This window comes from Pleurodeles waltl, chromosome 2_2 (genome assembly GCF_031143425.1).
Source record: "Pleurodeles waltl isolate 20211129_DDA chromosome 2_2, aPleWal1.hap1.20221129, whole genome shotgun sequence".
Classification (NCBI taxonomy): domain Eukaryota; kingdom Metazoa; phylum Chordata; class Amphibia; order Caudata; family Salamandridae; genus Pleurodeles; species Pleurodeles waltl.
Window position 1 is genome coordinate 708,020,087 of NC_090439.1, and position 20,962 is coordinate 708,041,048.

The window sequence follows — 20,962 nt, forward strand, 5'->3', positions numbered from 1 at the left end:
AACAGAAAGGAGATAAAAACCCTTGACACAAGGAAGTAGATTAGAGAGGAGCTAGGGAGATGCTATTGCGAACTTTGCTATGACCCAGACACTTTGTCACTCTGCCTAGAGACTTTGCTGTTTGGTTTTTCAACCCATCCTTGCCCTTATCTTACCCGTTTTATACTTTACTTCCTTATGAGGGAAGTGTCCCATTACCCGACTTGCTGAGTTCATGGCTGATGACGAATCAACTGATGTCCTGAGGATGAAGACTAAATCTGTATGCTGACCCAATATGGAGGGTAACTATATGACAATGAAATTGTTATTGTCTGTTTGCTTTTCCTTTCTAGGTACCAACTGCTTCTTTTGACAGAGACCTTAGTTAGAGGTTTTTCAAATTGATGTTGCTAAATTGTTTTGCATGAAGCCCAACATGCCAATGCTAATTCGAGGTTAGTTGAGGGGTTCATTAATCGGACATAAATAGACAAATGACTGAATCTATGCTTTGTTGAAGGATGCGCTAATGTTACTCTGCTAAGAATAAGCTATGTTGACGTCGTGCTATGTTCTAATATTCGTGATCCTTGCTTTGATGAAATCTTATCAGAGTTGACATATTGTGACTTTGCTAATGTGTTTCTTGGTTTTAAGATTAATAAACTTGCTAGTAGAATTGTAATCAATAGGGAATAAAGATCACAAAATCGTACTAAACTGGTGTGGTTATTCATGGCTGAAAGGTCATGGTGGTTTCCTGAGTCTTATTAATGTCTTTAACTAATCTGAATTGTCATGTTATGGTAAATATTGATGACGTTATTGACATATTGATTGACATGTTGATTAGCTATCTCGTCCTAAGGTGTCTTCAATCAGGGTCGAAAGATTCATTGGCCTAAAACGAGTCCCAGAGTGTATAAATTAGTCATAAAGGGACAAGTTAGCAATTCTGGTAGCAGAGCGACGGTTTGGCCCTTTGGGGGCCCTAGGACGAAGGACCATTGTTTAGAATTGTTTTTAGAGATAATGCAAATTGGAGGTATGATGTGTTTCTAAATTCCCCATGACTTTCCCGGAATCTCTGGGCTTGTCTAAGTGATTTGGGTATGTTCTCGGCGTTTTAGCATGTGGGGTGTAGAATTTGTGCTTGCTCAGCTTATGCATATTAAAGGTGATTTGTGAAGTTTGTGTGAATTATAGGCCAGGTAATGTTGTTTTAGTAGGAGTGGGCGTACTCCACAGTATGAGAGTAGGGAAGTCGGCGAACTTCATGTGAGTGTGGCGCTTTGGGCTCAAAAAATTATCCACGTGGTTGTAGGTGATGTACGGACCCGTCGTGGTCTAAGACTCCGGAGTACATTGACAAGACACTTGGTTTATGTTGTAATTTGTGCGGTTTAATAGGTCAATCGGGCGGGGTTGACAAGTCGAGTTTGAGTCAAATTGTATGAGTGAAACCTTCGATGGAGATTTGGCAATTTCTAAAGTGCACTAGAACGAACCATTGACAAGTCAAGAGTAGGATTTGCAGGTTGAATTTTGCTTGCGAGTGCGGGAGATGAGAAGGAGAGGGTAGCAGCCGAGGCTTCAAGTGAAATCTCTGTAAAGTTCTGAAGCAATTGTGTTACCCCTCCTGTAGTAAACCAGCAAATTTGGGTTTTGTTGTTAAAGGTGCTCACAATGTATTGCATTAGTTTCTGTGTGAGGAGGACAAGCCGCAAGACTTTGTCAGTCGCAGTGTGTGTGAGTGTGACGTCATTTGAGCCGAGCTGGAATAGGTCAGTTGCTGAGAGGGGTCGCACACGGATTGGCAGCCGTCCGTGAGAGGCAATTGGTTGAGAAGGTAGGCGAAGAGTGTTCTGGGAATTAAAGTCACTTCCTGATTAAATTCTAAACAAAATAAAAAAACGCAAAGATGACGTTTTTCAAGGCTCTAAAGTGTGCTTTGAGGGGAGATACATTAATTGCACCAAATGTGGGGGAGCCTACACCACCTGAGGGTACTCCAGCTAATATCGTAATGGAGGAGAAGGGAGTCACGCCATGTCTTTGGTTAAAGCAGTGGTGCAAACTGACAGAGAAGGAGGGATGTTTGGCGTTTCTGGAACACGGAACGTTTAATATAAGAATTTTGGAGACTTTGCGATTAATGTTAAGTGGACAAAACCCGCCCGAGACCAGCTCATTATGAGGCATTATCAGTCTGGGATTTAATGGCCATACAACAGAGGCAGCAGAAATTTATGAGGAGAACGAAAAGAGCAGAAAAGACTTTAGCGGAAGCTAAATGGGATAATGAGACCAAGATGTGGAGAAGGGGAATAGTTGACGGAATTAAGGTGTTTCCGGCAATAACTCAAGAAGATGAAACACAGGGAAAGAAAGCCACTTGTAAGACAGACAAAGGCTCTAGTAAAACAAAAGAGACTCAGAGGTCCTGGGTAGATGAAGATGATTCAGAAAATGAAGAGTTTCTTAATCAGTTGTTACATGATCGCCCGCCGCCATATGCCATAAATGATAATGCACAGAGCACTAGTGTGGGTTCTGAAGACCCGGCAAAAAATAAGGGAATCATGAATACAGTGCAGACAAGTGATACAGTTTTTGATACAGAATGGTGTCAGTGTACCCACTGCGCCAGACACGCAGATACAGTTGCAACCACCACCGATTCAGAGGCTCTATCCTGATGTCCCAGTACTGGAGACAACTACGAGTTTGATGGTGCTGCCTGATCCAGTATATACAAGTTCAAAGTTAGTGCAGATTGAGCCAACTCCACAATTGCTGCCCCAGCCTCAGCAACAGGTGGTTCCGAGTTACTCTTCTGTTACAGGACCACAGCCAGTTGCTACAGCACCCATGATGAATCAGGCTATGGGTGTTAATGCTCCACAGGGTTTGGGACTTGGACAGTCACCAGCTGCTATATCATTGCCAATTACTGTTGGTCCACCAGTACCACTGTATGCGCAAGGTAAGCCTGGCATATGTGATCAGGGAGTAATGACCCAAGAAGCAATAAGAGGAGGGTCTACTGGAAACTTGCAGGGAATAACACAGGGAGGACAGTCAGCCGAAAGGTCTAGATCCTTGTTAGACTTTAGTCCGATTGGGGTTCCTTTGGAGACGATGAGGCAAGCAGGGTTAGGTACGCTAACCCCCCAGATAATAAGTACAAATACAAAACAGACACCAATGGCGCAGTCTGGAAATGTCTTGTTGCAAGGCTTAACAGCGCAACAATTGAATGAGTGGTTAGACAAGCTCAACACTCCGCAGATTAGTACAGTGACTGCGGAAAGGTCAGAAAAAGACGAATACCTGAATTTTGTGAGACTGTGTGTAGAAGCCACAGAACTAGTAGAAGGTACAATGGGGGTGAACAGATTAGAGTCATACACAGAGGCAGAATTGAGGTACCTGTGCCCCAAAATAACCAAGGAAGTGAGCAAGGTGCATCAGAGGTTGGCAAACATGGCAGATAAATATGGCATAGACATAGAAAGTACTAAACATTTGAAGAGGAGCTACAGGTTAGACTTTTAGCCTAAAGGTTTCGATCACATGAGATTTACCGGAATGAAGGCACACCTTAAGGAGATACTGCAGAGTGCTCAGATTTGGGGAGCATTAGAGAAGTGGGAAGGCAGATGGGCAAAGAAGAGAGATAAAGAGAAAGGGGATGGTCCGGAACCAAAACAGGCTAAAGCCACACCGGACACGGGGACAATAAAGATGTTACCAATGGGAGAAACAGCTGGAGGGGTTTTAGTTCATGTACCGTGGTCTAGAGGTGACATTCTGTCATTCACAAATGATTATCCCAGGTTGAGGGAGAAGCCAATAGAGTGGTACCAGCAGACGGACAGGTTTGTGAAGCTTGCAAAATGTCTCTGGGAAGACTTAAATACCCTGTTTGAGATTATAGTCCCAGCTGATTTATGGCTTGAGTGCAAGAGAGGTGTGGACTGGCCGACAGAGGAGTCGGCAAGGGATAAGGTTACTGGAGCACTGTCTTCCGAAGTGATGAGGTATTATCATAAGGTGATTGAGTTTCTGAAGCAGAAAGTGCCACCGAAAGTTACTGATTAACAGAAATTTGATCGGACATCACAGGAGACCAAAGAGTCAATACATGCCTACTATGAGAGGTTGTTGAAGGCATTCAAACACTATAGCGGCACTGAGGTCATAGAACCGAAAGACATGAATCACCTTGTGTTCAGGTTTGTTGAAGGGCTGAGATCAGAGATTAGTCAGATGATTAAGAATCATTTGATCTGTTGGCAAGCAAAGCCGATTGATGAGGTGTTACAGTATGCGAAATACTGTAGTGACGAGATTGAGCTGAAACAGAGAAAGTTGAAAGAGAAAATAATGGTGCTGCAGATTAAGGCCGCGCAAGCAGGGAAATGGAGTACAGCAGATGGTACAGCAGCAACCGCAGGGAAATTGAATGTTTCAGGCACAACCAAGAGGATGAGGTCGAGGAGGTTTTGTGAACAGGGGTCCAGATATGAATACCGTTGTGGTTCAAAATGATGTGCAGGGGATGAAAAGGGTGTTACCATGTCACGCGTGCGGGCGTGTGGGGCACTGGAAGCGGGAATGCCCAATGGTGGTGCAGGATGGTGTTGTTCAACAAAGCAATGATGTTGGTACATTTCAAAATGTGAGGGGTCCAAAAGTGAGGGGTCAAAATCAGAACTTCCAGAACAACATGGTTCAGATGCAGGGTCTACAGCCCATGCAACAGATACAAATGGCGTGTGTTCAACCAGCACAAGTACAACAAGTACAACAACAGATTCCCATGGTACCTAGACAGCAAATGCAGATACCATTAGCTCCGATGGGACAGCAACAGGTGATGCTTCCTCAACAGGTCAAACAATGAGTCAAAATAACACAGTACAACAGTTCCCATTGCATGGTGAGGATGGAATAAATGATGAATGGTCGGATGATTGTTCAGATAGTGAGGAGTGCAGGCTTGCAGTGTCCCTAGAAGTAGATCAGAGGGGTCCCTATGTAGAGGGAAAGGTGATGGGTCATAAGGTATAGTTTCTAGTTGATACAGGAGCTACACGCTCTACAGTCAGAAGTGCAGAGATTCCGAAATTGCCACTTTCGGGGCATACTATAAGGGTGGTAGGAGTAGCAAATCAGTTCCTGACAAACCCGATTACAGATCTGGTCCAAGTTGAGATTGGTAACTTCCAGGGATTATATAAATTAGTAGTCTGTGACTCAAGTCCCCTATCCCTACTGGGAAGAGGCTTACTGTGCAAAACAAGGTGTTCGATTACCTGTTCCAATGAAGGGATTGAGGTGCAGACAAACAGTGAGGATGAAGGAGACGATGGTCAGATCTCTGAGATAGAGACGGAGATGGCAAATGAGGAATACCCTTTGATAACCTTATTCCCGATATTCACAGTGACTGACGTACCAGCTGAATTACAGGGAACAGTGACAGAAAAGGTGTGGGACCTGACAGGAAAGGAAGTGGGACTAATAAAAGGAGTAGAACCGGTCAAAGTAGAGGTAAAGCCAAATACAGTGTTTCCACAGGTACCGCAGTAACACATGGCACAAGATGTTCTTATACACGTGACGCAGATAATTGCGGACTTTGTGAAGCAAGGGGTTCTGAAAGAAGTATTGAGTAGCCCATGTAATTCACCAATAATGGGTCTGAAAAAGCCTTGTGGGAAGGTTCGAATTGTTCAAGACTTGAGGAAAATAAATGAGATTGTGGTAAAGTGTTGCCCCATAGTGCCAAATCCAGCAGTGATTATGTTTCAGGTTCCGTGTGATCCAGAGTGGTGCACAGTTGTGGACCTATCTCAAGTATTCTTTTCGGTGCCTCTTCATGAGGACAGCCAATTTCTCTTCAGTTTCAAATTCCTGGATAAGGTTTACAGTTGGTGCAGAATTCCTCAAGGGTTTTCTGAGTCACCTTCCATCTTCAATCAGATATTGAAGAAGGATTTGGAATCATTAGAATTGCCTTTCAGTTCAACTCTAGTGCAGTACATTGATGATTTGTTGATTGCGTCCAGAATGAAAGATGACTGCAGGTACGACACAATTGCCTTGTTAAATCATTTGGGAAAGAATGGACATAAAGTGTCGCCAAAGAAGCTTCAATATTGTCAGAAAGAGGTAAAATACTTGGGTCACCTGATTGGAAAGGGGTCTAGGAAAATATCTAAAGAAAGAGTGACAGCCATACTGCAGATGAATCCCCTGACAACAAAGAGAGACGTTAGGATGTTTTTGGGAATGGTGGGCTACTGTCGTCAGTGGATTCCCAACTTCTCGATTATCTCTAAACCTTTGGTGAGATTGACAGTTAAGGAAATTCAGGATGGCCCGGGTGCCATAACCATGTCCGAGAAGGAGATGGAGGCATTCATAGAACTGAGGGAAAGTATGTGCAGGGCACTAGCTTTAGGTATGCCTGATTACACAAAGCCTTTTGTACTGTTTTGTCATGAATGTGATGCTTGTTCTTTGTCTGTCCTGACACAGGTCCACGGAGGTGCAAACCGCCCAGTAGCATATTTTTCAGCTACTTTGGACCCAGTCGCAGCAGCCTTACCAGGTTGTTTGCGTGCTGTTGCAGCAGTTGGTCAAAGCCTCACTCAGTGTGAAGGTATAGTGATGGGACATCCCTTAACAGTAATGGTCCCACATTCAGTTGAAATCCTGTTGACCCAAACAAAGACTCAGCATATGACAAATACACGTTTATCCAAATATGAAACAATTCTACTGGGGTTACCTAATGTTTCCCTGAAAAGATGTACTGTATTGAACCCGGCAACTTTGCTTCCTATTGAAAATGTGAATATTGATGAGGCAGAGGAAGTAGAACATGATTGTCTAGAGGTAACAGATCTGTGCACCAAACTGATACCTGACATTAAAGATACCCAATTGGAGGAAAATGATTACATTATCTTTGTTGATGGTTCATGCCTGAGAGACGCAGTGGGAGTATTGAGAGCTGGATATGCAGTGTGTACAATCACTGGTATCTTAGAAGCGTCCTGGCTCGAAAGAATATACTCTGCTCAAGTGGCTGAATTAATTGCTCTCACTAGGGCATGCCATGCAGCTGAAAACCTGAAAGTCACTATCAATACTGACAGCAGATACGGATTTGGAATTGTACATGATTTTGGCCATCTATGGTCCCAGAGGGGTTTCATGACCTCTTCTGGTTCTCCAGTGAAAAATGGCAAGAAAATTAAGGATTTGTTGCACGCGATTCAGTTACCTCTTGAAATTGCTGTGGTGAAATGCACTGCTCATGTTAAATCACAAGACTTTGTGTCAATGGGAAATGGATATGCAGATCAAGTCACAAGGTTTTGTGCATTGAACTGTATATCATTTCTAGATCAGTGGGAACTGTTACCTGAAACTGAAAATGAAACATGCACAGGGTATGCATTAAGGGTGGTTGACACATTAGTTGAGTTAAAATCTCTGCAGGGACGTGCCAACAAAGAGGAGAAACGCTCCTGGCAGAGAATGCAATGCGTACAGAGATCTGATGACTTGTGGGTCTCAGAGGAGGGGAAAATGGTTTTGCCAAACAGTCTTTTGTCACAGTTTGCAAGGTTTTACCATGGCCAAGCACATGTTGGGAGAGACGCAATGATCAGGTTGTTCAAAATCGATTGGTTCAATCCGAAATTCAGACAAGCTGCAGAGGTTATCTGTCACAGGTGCATCATCTGTCAGCAGATGAATGCGGGAAAAGGGACCGTGGTGAATTTGAGCCACATTGGGAGAGCAGGAGTTCTATTTAGCAGAATGCAGATGGATTTTATTGAGATGCCTGTGTGTGGAGGCCTGAGGTCCGTATTGCTGATTGTGTGTGTTTTTAGTCACTGGATTGAAGCTTACCCTACACGAAGGAATGACAGTCTTACAGTAGCGAAGCTGCTGCTTAGGGAAGTGATACCACTTTTTGGGTTTCCGATCTCTTTAGAATCAGATAGAGGCAGACACTTCGACAATGAGGTGATTATGCTTTTATGTGCTGCATTGAACATTGAACAGACGTTGCACTGTAGATATCGCCCTGAAGCATCAGGACTAGTGAAACAGATGAATGGTACATTAAAGTCGAGAATGGCAAAGATGTGCGCAGCTACCAATTTGAAATGGCCAGATGCATTGCCCTTAGTGTTGATGTCAATGAGAAACACACCTGACAAGAAAACAGGACTGTCTCCTCATGAGATTCTTATGGGTCGAGCTATGAGATTGCCCGCAGTGCCTGCAAATGCTCTTATGAATATCACGGAGGATATGGTGTTGGACTACTGCAAGTGTCTGGCTGACGTGATCCGCTCTTTCTCTCACCAGGTGGAGGCCACCACATTGCCACCGATGAGTGATCCAGCTCACACCCTAAAAGCCGGTGACTGGGTTGTTGTCAAGAAACACGTGAGGAAGTCGTGTTTGGAGCCACGTTGGAAGGGCCCATATCAAGTAATACTGACAACTACTACTGCTGTGAAATATGCAGGTCTTCCAAATTGGATACATGCCAGTCACGCAAAGAAGGTGACGTGTCCAACTGACGAGGAACTTGAATTGTCCAAAACAACAGCTGCAGAGAAGGAAGTCTCAGGGCCGGAGAGTAATCAAAGGGTAACTGAGACTGAAGGAGAGCCTGCTGAGGACGACTTTATCACTTAAACAGCAAACGAGTTCCAGAGGGGTGACAGTGAGCCTATCTCAGCCAAGGCAACAGGCGAACCGACAACAAGAGACGTTCTCCCAGAAGCAGACGGGTACAGGTTTGAAGTCGAGCCCATAACTGACCCTGAAGGCGAAGGAGGTGAGACAGAAGGAGGTCAAGGTGTTCTGACTCCTCCTGAGCCGCTTGCAGGTCCATCAAGAGAAAACACCATAGCACAAGAGGAGTGCGCTGTTCAACGTCCTGAAAGGCCAAGCAGAAAGAAAACACTTAAAGTAGATAACTGGCCAGAGCCACAAGCTGCAGGGGAGAAAGTGATCCCTAATTACTCAATAGAGGAAGAAGTTGATACAACCAGGAAAGAAGATCTCAGTGAAGGAGAGTTACAAGGTGATCGCAAATTGAAAAGAAAGAGAGTCGCAAACAGAAGATACGCAGGTCCTGAATGGGCGTATGCAACATCAGCTGAATGGCAACAAGAATTATTGGTGTTCTGTTTTGATTGAGAAATCCCAGATCAATACTAGGGCACCTGAATTCAACCTTAGAAAGAGACTGTGTTAAAGTTGAAATTGAGATTGAATTAAAGCTGAAAAGCTGAAAGAAAAGAGACTGATAAATTACCGGATATGACACTAATAACCTGAATTGACTCTGAAAAAACGATTATGACGAGCTGCTAACCTGATTTGACAAAAGGGTCCTGGAGTGAGTGAAACGCTATAAATACTTGCTAAGAAAGAGACTTTGCAGAGAAAGAAAAAAAAAAGAGAGTATTTATATCATTCTCAAGTTGATTGTTTGCTTTATATTATTCTGCTCTCTGATTCTTTACAGATCATGAGTTACACTAGGGATAATAGTAATAAGGGTAGGACTCATGCATGTTTGGCTGTTGGTGTGGGAATTATGTGTGCAATAATAATTATAAATGTGATTGTGGGAATGCCATTGGTGGACAAGAAAGTGACTAACAATGCTTCAAATCCTGAGACTGCTACACTAACACCATGGGAGAAGTTTGAGCAGGATACTAAGTACTTGCATGAGGGAACTAATTCAAAAGGGGAACTATCTACTAATGTCTTCTATCTCTTGCTGAATGAGTATGTTGACACAATGGATGCGAAGAATTGCTATGTGTGCACAAAGATTCCTTTGTCAGTACAAGAAGGGGTTTCTTATCATAGTCTACTGCTTACATACGGAATAAGCTGTAGTTTGCTATTAACAAGATTCTATGATCAAGAACATGTGCAATACTTCTACTCTAATCTAGATGTAGTGTTTTCTTTTGTGCCTCTGATTGAGTTTCTAAATAAATTAGCTAAGGATAATAACATAAAGATAGTTAGGGGTTTCTTTGAGCCAACACTGACATTTGGAACAGCTTATGCGCACCACAATTATCTAACTTGCTTACTAATACCTGTAGAGAAAAGCTTCTTAGATCACACTGATGATAGACGAAAAGCACTAAATGGAAAGGCTAGAAAAGGGATTAGAAAAATGCACATTTGCAAATGATTATGCTTACACCCCAATAAAGACACAGGGTAAATTAGCTATAGATGCACTGCATGTAGGAAGGCTTTGTATATATAGGCCGAAATCTGAGCATGATACTTTATTTGTGGGAACGAGTGAATGCAGACATATGTTTTTGTTTCAGAGTAAATGGACGTTCATGTTAAATGGACAGGATCCAGCGATCCCTGGGATCTATTATATATGTGGACTTAATGCTTATTACCGTCTTCCAAAGGGATGGTATGGGACATGTTATTTGGGAATAGTTTTCCCAAAGATCTACCAAATTGATGACTTAAAGCAACTTCCTAAAATGTCTGAATTACATCATGCTAGAAAAAAGAGAGAGACAGTGGCTGCTGTCGTAGGTGACATATTTTGAGCCATAATTCCTTCAGTGGGGGTTATCTTAAACTCCATAAAGATTCAAAAGCTGTCTACTATTGTTGATAACATCCTGACGAACTTCACAGGGGCTATACTCCTGATGGATACTGAACTTGCTGCGGAAAGGGCTATGACTCTTCAAAACCGGCTTGCTTTAGACATGCTTTTAGCGAAGAGTGGCGGAGTCTTTAAGATGCTTAATGAGCGCCATTGTTGTGCATTCATTCCTGACAATAGTAATAAGATTAGAGGTATGCTTACTAACCTAACAAGAAAATGTTGGGAAAGGAATTACTAAAGTAGGGAATTGGTTTAGTAGTATTTGGAATGGGGTACTTGCAAAAATAATAGGGGGTATATTAATTGTTCTAACTTGCCTATTCGGACTATGGTTATCATGCAAAATTAGTAAAAGAATCAAGAGAAATTTGGCAAAACGCAATAAAAGAAAAGAAGAAAAGAAAAAGGAGAAAATGTTCAAAGAACTGCATAGCCTGAGAAAGTGAAAGGTTGTGAGGGGAAAGGTTTTGTGTGATGACACGTGTAATCAGAGGAGGGAATGAGAGAGCGTAGCTTATATACTCAATATTAACATGAAATGTTTATGAACTAATGCATAATAATACCGCATAGAAAATGTATTAATGTGTTTCTGCTAACGTGCACTTGAAATGTGCCCACGGGGAGTGGCCGCCAATATATACAATGATTAATCATATTGACGAATCTTGTAGAATGAATGTGCTAATGTATGGTTTTACACTAAATATTATGGGTTATATGCTTAAGTTCTGCTAATAAAACATTAGGCCTTAGTTAGCATGAGTCAAGGCCTAGCTGCCCAGTTTCATATTAAATGTATTTTTCTAACGTACAGTGTGCTGACTTGCTGAAGGACATGAACTCGTACTTTTCCAAAAGCTAGAAGATGAAGTGTAACTGTAGTAGATCCGTTTTCATGAAATTCGACTTGCTCAAGGAAACATTATTGCTGAATGCAACAGTGTAGACTAGTCGCAGGTACAAGGTCGCCTGAACCGGTACAGACAATGGAGCCACTGACTGAAGATGCGAAAAAGGACCACGAGAGTATGAAATCATAACGGACATTCTACCCGCTGAAGACGTCAATCATAAGGGTCAATAAACTACCTGAGAACTGTCATGGGGTGACAAATTTGATGAACTCATCAGAAACATATTGGATGAAGATAGTGGGGTGCCAACCATCATCCAATCAAGAATTAGGGGACTGTACAACAGAAAGGGGATAAAAACCCTTGACACAAGGAAGTAGATTAGAGAGGAGCTAGGGAGATGCTATTGCGAACTTTGCTATGACCCAGACACTTTGTCACTCTGCCTAGAGACTTTGCTGTTTGGTTCTTCAACCCATCCTTGCCCTTACCTTGCCCGTTTTATACTTTACCTCCTTATGAGGGAAGTGTCCCTTTACCCGACTTGCTGAGTTCCTGGCTGATGACGAATCAACTGATGTCCTGAGGACGAAGACTGAATATGTAGGCTGACCCAATATGGAGGGTAACTATATGACAATGAAATTGTGATTGTCTGTTTGCTTTTCCTTTCTAGGTACCAACTGCCTCTTTTGACAGAGACCTTAGTTAGAGGTTTTCCAAATTGATGTTGCTAAATTGTTTTGCATGAATCCCAACATGCCAATGCTAATTCGAGGTTAGTTGACGGGTCCATTAATTGGACGTAAATAGACAAATGACTGAATCTATGCTTTAGTGAAGGATGCGCTAATGTTACTCTGCTAAGAATAATCTATGTTGACGTTGTGCTATGTTCTAATATTCGTGATCCTTGCTTTGATGAACTCTTATCTGAGTTGCCATATTGTGACAATGCTAATGTGTTTCTTGGTTTTAAGATTAATAAACTTGCTAGTAGAAATGTAATCAATAGGGAATAAAGATCACAAAATCGTACTAAACTGGTGTGGTTATTCATGGCTGAAAGGTCATGGTGGTTTCCTGAGTCTTATTAATGTCTTTAACTAATCTGAATTGTCATGTTATGGTAAATATTGTTGACGTTATTGACATATTGATTGACATGTTGATTAGCTATCTCATCCTAAGGTGTCTTCAATCAGGGTCGAAAGATTAATTGGCCTAAAACGAGTCCCAGAGTGTATAAATTAGTCATAAAGGGACGCGTTAGGAATGTCTTTTAATAATACTGTTATAATAATGCTACCGTTATTGCTTCTACCCTTTCGTAGCCACTGTAAATAAAACGTGCTACTAATACCTAAATTAATGATGATCGGTTTGCTCACCTTGGAACGATTGGAGGCTGGTACAGCTTTGTGGCGTCCGATCTTGTGACCCACAACACACAGTTGACGTAAGCAGTGAGTATTAACCCTGCAGCATCTTGCCTGCTTTCATGGCACACAGCACTAGCTGAATTCTTGTTGTGAGCTTTAATAACAGGTTTATCACTAACAAACTCTTCTGTTAACCTCCCGCAGATGAAAGATGAAAAGCCCTGCTGGATGGTTAGCTAAAAAGCAAAAAATAATTTACGTTGGCACACATTCTTGGAGGCCACCATGCATCACTGGGAAAGTGACTTTATTCACCCATTATAGAGACACAAAACTTTGGGGACCCTGTGCAAAATGTGATGAAGGAGCAGCTTGTATTAATTTAACTTGCGGTGTAACTCCTACGTGCGATTGCTGAGGACTGATTATGGCCATCTGTAGGAAAGTACCATCTTGCCTGGCATGTTACCCCCATTTTCACTGTATGTCTGTTTGTTTTTGCCAATCTGTCACTGGGATGGATCCTGCTAGGCAGGACCCCAGTGCTCATAATGTATGCCCTGAATGTGTTCCCTGTGTGGTGCCTAACTGTATCACTGAGGCTCTGCTAACCAGAACCTCAGTGTTTATGCTCTCTCTGCTTTCTAAAATTGCCACTGCAGGCTAGTGACTAATTTTACCAATTCTCATTGGCACACTGGAACACCCATATTATTCCCTTGTATATGGTACATGGGAACCCAGGGTATTGGGATTCCAGGAGATCCCTATCGGCTGCAGCATTTCTTAAGCCACCCATCGGGAGCTCAGACAATTCTTACAAAGGACTGCCATTGCAGCCTGATTGAAATAACGTCCACGTCATTTCACAGCCATTTTCCACTGCACATAAGTAACGTATAAGTCACCTATATGTATAACCCTCACTTGGTGAAGGTTAGGTGCCAAGTTACTTAGTGTGCGGGCACCCTGGCACTAGCCAAGGTGCCCCACATTGTTCAGGGCAAATTCCCTGAACTTTGTGAGTGCGGGGACACCATTACACGCGTGCACTACACATAGGTCACTACCTATGTGTAGCGTCACAATGGTAACTCTGAACATGGCCATGTAACATGTCTAGGATCATGGCATTGTCACCCCAATACCATTCTGGTATTGGGGGTGACAATGCCATGATCCCCTGGGTCTCTAGCACAGAACCAGGGTACTGCCAAACTGCCTTTCCTGGGTCTCCACTGCAGCTGCTGTTGCTGCCAACCCCTCAGACAGGTTTCTGCCCCCCTGGGGCCTGGGCAGCCCAGTCCCAAGAAGGCAGAACAAAGGATTTCCTCTGAGAGAGGGTGTTACACCCTCTCCCTTTGGAAATAGGTGTGAAGGGCTGGGGAGGAGCAGCCTCCCCCAGCTTCTGGAAATGCTTTGATGGGCACAGATCTCTGCATAAGCCAGTCTACACCGGTTCAGGGATCCCCCAGCCCTACTCTGGCGTGAAACTGGACAAAGGAAAGGGGAGTGACCACTCCCCTGACCTGCACCTCCCAGGGGAGGTGCCCAGAGCTCCTCCAGTGTGTCCTAGACCTCTGCCATCTTGGATTCAGTGGTGTTGGGGCACAATGGACTGCTCTGAGTGGCCAGTGCCAGCAGGTGACGTCAGAGACCCTCCTGATAGGTGCTTACCTCTTTCAGTAGCCAAGCCTCCTTTCTTAGTAGCCAAACCTCCTTTTCTGGCTATTTAGGGTCTCTCCTCTGGGCTACTCCTCACATAACGAATGCAAGAGCTCACCAAAGTTCCTCTGCACTTCCCTCTTCGACTTCTGCCAAAGATCGACCGCTGACTGCTCCAGGACGCCTGCAAAACCGCAACAAAGTAGCAAGACGACTACCAGCAACATTGTAGCACCTCATCCTGCCGGCTTTCTTGACTGTTTCCTGGTGGTGCATGCTCTGAGGGCTGTCTGCCTTCACCCTGCACTGGAAGCCAAGAAGAAATCTCCCGTGGGTCGACGGAATCTTCCCCCTGCTAACACAGGCACCAAACTTCTGCATCACCAGTCCTCTGGGTCCCCTCTCATCCTGACGAGCATGGTCCCTGGAACACAGGAGCTGGGTCCAAGTGTCTCCCACAGTCCAGAGTCCCTTCTGTCCAAAGTTGGTGGAGGTAAGTCCTTGCCTCCCCACGCCAGACAACAAACCTGTGTACTGCGTGATTTGCAGCTGCTCCGGCTTCTGTGCACTTCTCCAAGGATTACTTTGTGCACAGCGTAGCCTGGGTCCCCAGCACTCTGTCCTGCATTGCCCAACTCACTGAGTTGGACTCCGACGTCGTGGGACCCTCCTTTGTGACTTTGAGTCGACAGCTGACCTCAGATCTTCTAAGTGCCTGCTCCGGTACTTCTGCAGGTGCTGCCTGCTTCTGTCGGGGCTCTCTGAGTTGCTGAGAGCCCCCTCTGTCTCCTCCTCCAAGGGGCGACATCCTGGTCCTTCCTGGTCCCCAGCAGCACCCAAAATCCTCGTCCGCGACTCTTGCAGCTAGCAAGGCTTGTTTGCGGTATTTCAATCAATCAATCAATCAATCTGCCTGGAAACACTTCTGCAACATCCAACACCGCATGGGACATCTTCCATCCAAAGGAGAAGTTCCTAGCCCTTTTCGTTGTTGTAGAATCTTCGGCTTCTTCCACCCGGAGAAAGCCCTTTTGCACCTTCATCCGGGGTTTTGTGGGCTCCTGCCCCCCCTTGGACACTTTTGTGACTCTTGGACTTGGTCCCCTTCCTTTACAGGTCCTCAGGTCCAGGAATCCGTCTTCAGTGTTTTGCTGGTGCTTGTGGTTCTTGCAGAATCCCCTATCACGACTATATTGTCTTTCTGGGGTAGTAGGGTAACTTTACTCCTACTTTTCAGGGTCTTGGGGTGGGGTATTTTGGACACCCTTACTGTGTTCTCACAGTCCCAGCGACCCTCTACAACATCTCATAGGTCTGGGGTCCATTTGTGATTCACATTCCACTTTTGGAGTATATGGTTTGTGTTGTCCATAGACCTATGTATACCTATTGCATCCTATTGTGATTCTACATTGTTTGCACTACTTTTCTTACTGTTAATTACCTGTTTTGGGTTTGTGTACATATAATTTGTGTATATTACTTACCTCCTAAGTGAGGGTATCCTCCGAGATACTTTGGCATATTGTCACTAAAATAAAGTACCTTTATTTTTAGTAACTCTGAGTATTGTGTTTTCTTATGATATTGTGCTATATGATATAAGTGGTATAGTAGGAGCTTTGCATGTCTCCTAGTTCAGCCAAAGCTGTTTTGCCATAGCTACCTCTAACAGCCTAAGCTGCTAGAAACACCTCTATTCTACTAATAAGTGATAACTGGACCTGGCACAAGGTGTAAGTACCACAAGGTACCCACTATAAGCCAGGCCAGCCTCCTACACCATCTGACAGATACACAAAACTTGTGGGCTGAGCAGAGGGGAGTCCATTGTACAGGGGTCTCCATGCCTCCCTGGGCTCAGGCTATTCCCCTGTATTCACCGTGACACCTTTTGTTTTTTCTTTCAAGCCGCTAGCCCTCCCTCTTTCCCCTCTTTGGCTTGTCCATAACTCTTTAGCTCTTCCACCATTGATTGTGGTGGGCAGCGATATCTAGTCCAGGGCCTAGTGGTGGATTCCTTTGCTTTGCTCCAGACAGTCCGGAGGCAGAAGTTCATTTGTTCATTGGCTAATGTTATGGACAACAACACATCTTCAGTGGGGGCTTTGCCATTTTCAGGACAGCATCAAATATTGACTGCCTAGCAAAGAAACAAAATCAATCACTATCTGGTTGTTTGTTAGAAGCCCTGATGAGAATGCTAATGGGCCAATTGCTAATGGTTTCTATTGGAACCATGCTTCACATGTGGGTTTCAACAATGCACTAGAAATATCCAGCAGGAAAAAGCAGAGAAGCTATACTGGTTAATAGAAATATGAGATAATCCCAAAATACAAAATAAAACCAATAAATGTGATTAGACACCAATTACCAGTTCCAGGAACCAACCGCAATCAATGGGAATATTCTATTCTACAAAGCAGTTCACTATGTCGAAAAGCCACAAACCGGATTTTGTAACTGATAAAATGCAGTTTACACCAGTAGGGTTATTTTCTGGTTCCTAAAGTTCCCCAGCCCTTTAAATAGACACAGTTCTTAATTACTGGGCGCCATTTAATATTGTACGTAGCCACAACAAGCATTGGCAAAACTAATTGTTCCAGCTTCTAAATGATGGTGCATGGATGCCTCCATCCATGAGTTAGGTAGTCAGACCATCGTAAAGCACACAATACCACTTAATAAATCAATATCCAGGCAGTTCTTTTACTTTTAAAAAGAAAAAGGAATGTATCTGCCATACAACTAAATATTAAATATAAAATTGCAAATGCACTCAACGAAGAATAGACTTCGGAAATCTCCCCTGAACGAAAGATCTGTGTAAGAAGGTCTCTCAGTGTTAAGCAATATAAAGCCTCTTCCTGTGTTGTTTGTCATGGAGTTCAGAATGTAAACCCCTTGATGTTATATTTGTCACCCAGTTTGAAGAGTAAACATCGTCCTATTGCTTGTTTTCGGAGAGTTCACAATATAAAATACCTTCCTACCGTGTTGTCACAATGTTACACAATGCAAAGCCCCTCACTGCATTTGCCATGTGGTCTGCATTAACAGTGTCTCTGTGTGTTATGAGCAATGGAACTTCTTTCTGTGGGCGTAAAGCAGATGAACTCCAAGAAATACAGAAAAACGACTGGACCAGCCCATTCTTGTGCTTTTATACAGGAAAAGTACTTTAGTTCATACACAGCAAAACAATGACCATAAAATTACATGTTCCGTGTAAAACTTGTCCGTTTTGTATTTGTCAGTGAGTTCACAATGTAAAATACCTTCCCGATGTGATTCAGATGCACAGCAATATCTTACAATATTTGGCACAGGGTCTGTGTTAACATTGCCTCTACTAGTTATAATTATAATAAATAAAACTGTTTCCTAGGTGGGCTAATATACCTGCTGCCCAATCAAATGTTCTTAGTAGAAGAAGCTCAACAAAGGGGCAGAGCCCATTTATCTAGCCTGCATTCTAATTATTTGAGCTTTGGCAATAGCTAAAACTGCCCATATCTGGGCCTAAAAACTGTTTGCCTCTCACTGATGCTTATGGAACTGAGGACTTTAAAAAACAGAGAACGCCACCAATTAGTGAGGGAACCCTTTCATTAAAGGAGGACGCAGTTTGACCAGGTCAAATGTTTATGTAACATAAGTGTTACAATTAGCTGGAAGACTGACCTTTGCACTCTTCTCACTTCATCTTCTTTACCACTATCTGTCAGGCCCTGGTCACCTGCAGATATATTACTCTTACCGGTAGTAAGGAAGGCTGGAGGGCATCATCTTTTTATTTATTTATTTAACTGCCTGTCTGGTATAGAGAAATCCCCTTTGGCAAGTAGAAAGTGATACATACCACTATAATGCCGATTAGTTGGTCACCAATGACTGAGTGAAGTATAGATGTTAGTGAATGAGACAAGAGACAAAACTGATGCAAGCAATAGGGCAGTGGCATAAAGCTATGGATGCCTGTGAGGGTAATACTGTTTCAGAGAGTGCGTTGTGTTTGTAGACTCTTGAAAGCGATGGGAACATGTGAACTTAAAAGTCTTTTTTCAGGTAAGGCTGAAGACATTTTGGTTTAAGGGCATTCTGAAAATCTGGCTAGAGGAAACTTTTCTAAGCTCAGTCAGGACCTTATTCCAGTGTAGGATGAAAAACTGTCAAAGTGAACAGAAGTAGGGAGGGTGCAGCTGTTGTGGGCATAGGTAGAATGTTTATGATGGCAGAACTGAGTAATTTACTAGGAAAACGATTGGAAGGCGTGGCTGCAAGTTAAGCCGGGGGAGGCAATGAGTAGCTGTGAAGACAAAAGTTTGGAGGTGGAATTGAGTTCTCTCTTTCAGAGGCAATCACTCTTCCTCGACTTGGCAGATTGCATGGCGGGTCTGTTACAAATGTGATCACTTTCTCCGGTAAGTAAAGAGTTTTAAAGGAGACATACATGTAGACTATTGCAACTATTGCAATAATCTTACCTCTTCACACCTTAAGTGTTAATGAGCCGTTTTGTACTGTGGAATTAAAGGAGGGAGGAGATCCATTTTACACCGAAAGTCCAGACTCTAGCTAAAGTGCCTTGAAAGCTATGAACGATTCTCTAGATTGTTGAATCAAATCTTACTCCAAGGTTGCGGGCTGAGGCAGCAGAACAAGGGACATCAGAAGGAAAGGATATAGGAATGGGTAAGAGAGAAGGAGTAGGCGAAGTTGGGATGTATGGGGTTTCCATTTTGAATGCGTTGCGCATAATAATTAGTAGTTCAGTCATGTGTTTGATTGCAGTCAGACAGATGACGATTTTGAGGAGCTGACGAATGAATGATCGATGGGAAGGAGAGCGAGACTTGTGTGTCATTTGACTGTAAGAGATGGTGTGTAATACTATATCTTCTTACAGTTAGCTGTCTCCTTAACTTAGGAAAGTATCGCAGGCCAATACCGTCCTGGTGAGGTGCCACAAAGAAAGAGACATGACCTGTTCCTGAAACTAATATTAGATTAGTCATGCACATCAAGTGTAGCACATAGTTCACCTGTAAGACACCTCACTTGGGACTTTTGTGACCCCCATGACCAACATAGGTTCCGGGAAAACTACTTTCTGTGAGGTAAAAGCCACATTGTCCCACTGTCTCACTGTTCTGCTCCGAAAGGGAAGATAAATTAGAGGAAGGAGTGTCATGTAAGTATCCGAGAGCATTTAAACAGGTAGAAACAGTAGGCGAGGAAAAAGTGCCTCTAGGGGAAGAGTGAGAATTGTATAACATGATAATTTTGCCTTTTCTCGGGGTCTGCTCAAGACAGATCCTGGGGGACACCCACTAAGAGTGGAGTGGGAGAAGAGTGAGGTGTCAACCGGGTCACAGATAAGGGGGTTGAAAGAGATATGCAGCAGCACCAAGTGATGTGGGCGTGTTCAGCGCTGGTTGTGTAAGCATTCAAAGGTTTTTGAATTTGTGCTGAAGCTTGTCTTCTGAACCGACATACAGACTGTTACTCTGTTTCCCACACTCATTCACCACTCCTTACCTCATGCAAGAAAGCACTGCACCATTACTCCCCCAGTATGGTTAGCGCACCCCTCAACCCTCATGCATGACACAATCTTGCAATTCTTCGGCCACATCTCAACAAACAATTTCCCACCCATGCCTAATAAAACAGAGTAGACCAATAATCATCCATCCCAAAAGCGCTACTGGCCTACTAAAGAGTGAGAAGTGTCAGATAAATGCCTGCACAGCGCAATACAATGCAGTAGAATAGAAAAGGGTAACAAGTAGAAAAGGTGGTAGGTGGAGAGAGAAAAGTGGCAATAGAATTACAGATTTAGACACCTTTGAATCACCTTCATTTTTTTGCTTGAGACTTGAAGTTAGATTTCTCAAATTTCAGAATAGGTCTGAAAACTCATCTTCCACATTTGGTGCATGAATTTGACTCAGGATCAGTTTAGGATTAGTGTAGGCCTAACCAGTGCTTCCTGTTGTGTCTGCTAGCCAAATGCCAAAGACTTTACTTACTGTCTGGGCTTTTAACTTGTAAGGCTTTTCCCCTTAATATGACACTCAAGATTTCACCAAAGCAGAAGCACTCTAGAAAGCACTCCCTGTTATCATTCACAGCATCTCCACAATTTCTTACAACCCTTCAGGTGCTTTGAGGAAGCATTACTGCAGTTTGTAATGCTGCTTTAAAAAACTCTACCAGTAATAAGTCAAATAATAATATTGATATTGGAATACCCCCACAACGATGCATAGACTGGTAGGGCACGTGGGGTCATTGAGAATATGGTAAAGGGAAGAGGACATGGTGTTAGGGTAATATTTATAGGCTCAAGA